Below are 5,364 nucleotides of genomic sequence, written 5' to 3'. Positions count from 1 at the left end.
ATTTGTAAGCTAAAATGGCAGCCTGATAAATCCCCAGCCAACAGTAAGCCCACCCCCTGGCAGTATATATTAGCTCACACATACACATAATAGACTGGTCATGTGACTGACAGCTGCCGGATTCCTATATGGTACATTTGTTGCTCTTGTAGTTTGTCTGCTTATTAATCAGATTTTTATTTTTGAAGGATACCAGACTTGTGTGTGTTTTAGGGCGAGTTTCGTGTGTCAAGTTGTGTGTGTTGAGTTGCGTGTGGCGACATGCATGTAGGGACTTTTGTGAGATGAGTTTTGTGTGGCGACATGCGTGTAGCAACTTTTTGTGTGTCGAGTTGCATGTGACAGGTTAGTGTAGCAAGTTGTGTGCAGCAAGTTTTGCGCATGGCGAGTTTTGCGCGTGGCGAGTTTTATGTGTGGTGCCTTTTGAGTATGTGCAAGTTTTGTGTGAGGCAACTTTTGCATGTGTTGCAACTTTTGTGCATGTGGCAATTTTTCTGCGTGTGGCAATTTTTCTGCGTGTGCAAGTTTTGCGTGTGGCGAGTTTTGCACGTGTGGCGAGTTTTGCATGTGGAGAGTTTTGCGCGTGGCGAGTTTTGAGCGGCGACTTTTGTGTTTCTACTTTTATGTGGCGAGGTTGGTGTATGTGTGGTGAAATGTGCACTGAGGGTGGTATATGTGTTCGAGCACGTGGTAGTGTGTGGCGCATTTTGTGTGTGTGTTCATATCCCCGTGGTGGTGTGATTATCCCATGTTGGGGCCCCACCTTAGCAACTGTACAGTATATACTCTTTGGTGCCATCGCTGTCATTCTTTAAGTCCCCCTTGTTCACATCTGGCAGCTGTTAATTTGCCTCCAACACTTTTCCTTTCATTTTTTCCCCATTATGTAGATAGGGGCAAAATTGTTTGGTGAATTGGAAAGCGCGGGGTTAAAATTTCACCTCACAATATAGCTTTGACGCTCTCAGGGTCCAGACGTGTGACTGTGCAAAATTTTGTGCCTGTAGCTGCGACGCCTCCAACACTTTTCCTTTCACTTTTTCCCCATTATGTAGATAGGGGCAAAATTGTTTGGTGAATTGGAAAGCGCGGGGTTAAAATTTCACCTCACAACATAGCCTATGACGCTCTCGGGGTCCAGACGTGTGACTGTGCAAAATTTTGTGGCTGTAGCTGCTACGGTTCAGATGCCAATCCCGGACATACATACATACATACATACACACACACACACATTCAGCTTTATATATTAGATATACCTGTATGTAATCTCCTGTATATAGTATATACCTGTGTGTCATCTCACCTATATATAGTATATATCTGTGTGTCATCTCCTGTATATAGTATATACCTGTATGTCATCTCCTCCTATACATAGCATATACCTGTGTCATCTCCTCCTGTATATACTATATACCTGTAGGTAATCTGCTCCTGTATATAGTATATACCTGTGTGTCATCTCCTCCTGTATATAGTATATACCTGTATGTCATCTCCTCCTGTATGTAGTATGTACCTGTATGTCATCTCCTCCTCTATATAGTATATACCTGTGTGTCATCTCTCCTGTATATAGTATATATCTGTGTGTCATCTCCTCCTGTATATAGTATATACCTGTGTGTCATCTCCCCTGTAAATAGTATATACCTGTGTGTCATCTCCTGTATATAGTATATAGCTGTATGCCATCTCCTCCTGTATTAGCCCTCGTTCACACGTTATTTGGTCAGTATTTTTACCTCAGTATTTGTAAGCTAAAATGGCAGCCTGATAAATCCCCAGCCAACAGTAAGCCCACCCCCTGGCAGTATATATTAGCTCACACATACACATAATAGACTGGTCATGTATGACTGACAGCTGCCGGATTCCTATATGGTACATTTGTTGCTCTTGTAGTTTGTCTGCTTATTAATCAGATTTTTATTTTTGAAGGATACCAGACTTGTGTGTGTTTTAGGGCGAGTTTCGTGTGTCAAGTTGTGTGTGTTGAGTTGCGTGTGGCGACATGCATGTAGGGACTTTTGTGAGATGAGTTTTGTGTGGCGACATGCGTGTAGCAACTTTTTGTGTGTCGAGTTGCATGTGACAGGTTAGTGTAGCAAGTTGTGTGCAGCAAGTTTTGCGCATGGCGAGTTTTGCGCGTGGCGAGTTTTATGTGTGGTGCCTTTTGAGTATGTGCAAGTTTTGTGTGAGGCAACTTTTGCATGTGTTGCAACTTTTGTGCATGTGGCAATTTTTCTGCGTGTGGCAATTTTTCTGCGTGTGCAAGTTTTGCGTGTGGCGAGTTTTGCACGTGTGGCGAGTTTTGCATGTGGAGAGTTTTGCGCGTGGCGAGTTTTGAGCGGCGACTTTTGTGTTTCTACTTTTATGTGGCGAGGTTGGTGTATGTGTGGTGAAATGTGCACTGAGGGTGGTATATGTGTTCGAGCACGTGGTAGTGTGTGGCGCATTTTGTGTGTGTGTTCATATCCCCGTGGTGGTGTGATTATCCCATGTTGGGGCCCCACCTTAGCAACTGTACAGTATATACTCTTTGGTGCCATCGCTGTCATTCTTTAAGTCCCCCTTGTTCACATCTGGCAGCTGTTAATTTGCCTCCAACACTTTTCCTTTCATTTTTTCCCCATTATGTAGATAGGGGCAAAATTGTTTGGTGACTTGGAAAGCGCGGGGTTAAAATTTCACCTCACAATATAGCTTTGACGCTCTCAGGGTCCAGACGTGTGACTGTGCAAAATTTTGTGCCTGTAGCTGCGACGCCTCCAACACTTTTCCTTTCACTTTTTCCCCATTATGTAGATAGGGGCAAAATTGTTTGGTGAATTGGAAAGCGCGGGGTTAAAATTTCACCTCACAACATAGCCTATGACGCTCTCGGGGTCCAGACGTGTGACTGTGCAAAATTTTGTGGCTGTAGCTGCTACGGTTCAGATGCCAATCCCGGACATACATACATACATACATACATACACACACACACACATTCAGCTTTATATATTAGATAGATTTCTGCCTAAAGTATTAGTAATAGTACAGCCAGATATTTATGTATCCATACAAGAAGATATCTGTTCAACACCCTGGATGCAGCATTATTTAGGTCAGCAGCAATATCTTAGTTACAGTACTAGTCAGGTTACAACCTTTTTCCAAACCAACTGTACCATTTGGAAGCCAAGCAGCACAGACTTCTCCTCAACTATCCTATGCACCCTTTTAGTACCTTTGTTCACTCCCCTGCCATTTATTGGGTGTAATAGGGCAGAAAGGGAGAGCCGCCAACGAGTGGGGGCGCCAAAGCGCAGGTTATAGGGTGCCAACCTCCGCTGTCAGGCAGGGCGAGATAGGATATACAGGATCAGGCACCTCCCTGGGGTGCCTCTGTATTTTAGTTTATTAGTTTATTTATTCACATATTGTTATATTTTAGACGTATTTACTAATACAAAATTGAAGTTTTATGCTACACATTAGAGTCTAGCGGTGATTACAATTTTAATCTGCCCCTTTTTTTTTTTTTTTTTTTTTCAGGGAGACTAGTGAATAAATCTGGGCCACTGTATTAGAGTATATTTTCTGTGGCTTGAAGAGATATAACAAAAAAAAAAAGGGACCGTACTACAATTACTATTTCTCTACAGTAATCTCAGAAAAGTATGGCAGGCAGCAATAAAAAGGACGGCTGCACACAAAAGTCAAAAGTGTGGACAAACAAATGAGATAGCTGTGCAGAAAGGAAGGACCAACAGGATTTGTGCTTTGAAAAAAGCAGTTGGTTTGCACAGCGGCGTACACACAGCAACGCAGCTATCAGGGAGCCTTATAACCTACAGAGCTGTTGCACAGAAATCTAGCCTCCACTGTCCCTGCAAAGAAAAGGTGGTGTTGGACAGTGGAAATCGCTACAGCACAAGCGGTTTGGGGGTTAATTTTCCCTGCCTGACGCTATCCCTGCTTCTGACGAAGCAGCAGCAACCTCTCCCTACGCTCAGATCGGCAGAAGTAAGATGGCGGTCGGCGGGAACGCCCCTTTATAGCCCCTGTGACGCCCCAGAAAGCAAGCCAATAACTGCCATGCCCTTCTCTAAGATGGTGGGGACCAGGACCTATGTTATCACGCTCCCCACACTCTGCGTGCACCTTCATTGGCTGAGAAATGGCGCTTTAAGCATCATATGAAACGCGACTTTGGCGCGAAGATCGTGTACCGCATGGCCGATCCCACGCTGGGATCGGGTCGGGTTTCATGAAACCCGACTTTGCCAAAAGTCGGCGACGTTTGAAAATGACCGATCCGTTTCGCTCAACCCTAGCGGTGTGCATTACTTTAGAGTGGTCCTTTTGTGTCTTTTCTTGGTAGCTGAGGAAATAAGTTGACCCAGCAGCAGCCAGGTCCTGCAGGAGACGACAGCAGTGGAGGTTGATTCCGAATATGAAAAAATATGAATATGCAGGAAAAAAAGGGGGATCAAATGCAAAAAACAAACAAAGTTAATTGACCAAAAATGAATGGACCAAGAATTAGAGAAGAGGAGGGACATATTCATATTTTTTCATATTTATCATTTTTTCTTTTCTGTTTTTATAGGGTGATCCATGTGGGCCCGCATGTACCACCCTTTTCTGTTTTTGTCCTTCGTATATTGTATCTGTATTTACGGAGATAAATCTACCTCTCATATGAGGAATTGGGAACAGTTAAATTAAGAAACTCTAAATTTTGAGATTGGAGCAATATTTTTGCTCTCCAAGAACCTTTGCAAAGATTCTTTTGGGACTTTTGTGTTCTAATCCCGTATGTACCTTTGTGCTGTGATCAAATTTATGATAGGTTGTGTTGTAAATATGGGATTCTCTTGTTTCACACTAAAAACTGTGCTGTACTTTCAGTGCAGGATTGGCTTGCGCTGCCATGGCAACATAAACTCATCTGCGATCACTTGATGCAGATGGGAGGTTTTCCATTGCGCTAGATGGTTCTGTGACTATGCGTATCAGATGGGATACATCCCCAGCACAGTGATGTTATGCACATTTGTTGCTATGAAAACTTGACACCACGGTCCCTTCCTGGGCACGCTGCACTGCGCTTGCGCAGTTGTTGTCATGGCGACCTGACACCACGGACATTTCCATGGCATACTGATCTGAGGCTACTTTCACACCAGCGTTTTTCTGCGGACGTCTCAAAGCGTCGGAGCGACGCATCGACGGATGCGTCACAAATAGTGAAAAACAGACGCAACGCATACAGTATTTCGACGGATCCGTCGTAAATCCGCTAGACGGTTCCGTCGAAAAACTGGATCCGTTTCATCCGTTGTGTCCGTTTTTACTATCCGTTTCATCCGT

This window comes from Ranitomeya variabilis, chromosome 2 (assembly GCF_051348905.1).
Source record: "Ranitomeya variabilis isolate aRanVar5 chromosome 2, aRanVar5.hap1, whole genome shotgun sequence".
In the NCBI taxonomy this organism is placed as follows: domain Eukaryota; kingdom Metazoa; phylum Chordata; class Amphibia; order Anura; family Dendrobatidae; genus Ranitomeya; species Ranitomeya variabilis.
The sequence above is the reverse complement of the archived record's forward strand: the minus strand, read 5'-3'. Positions refer to the sequence as shown.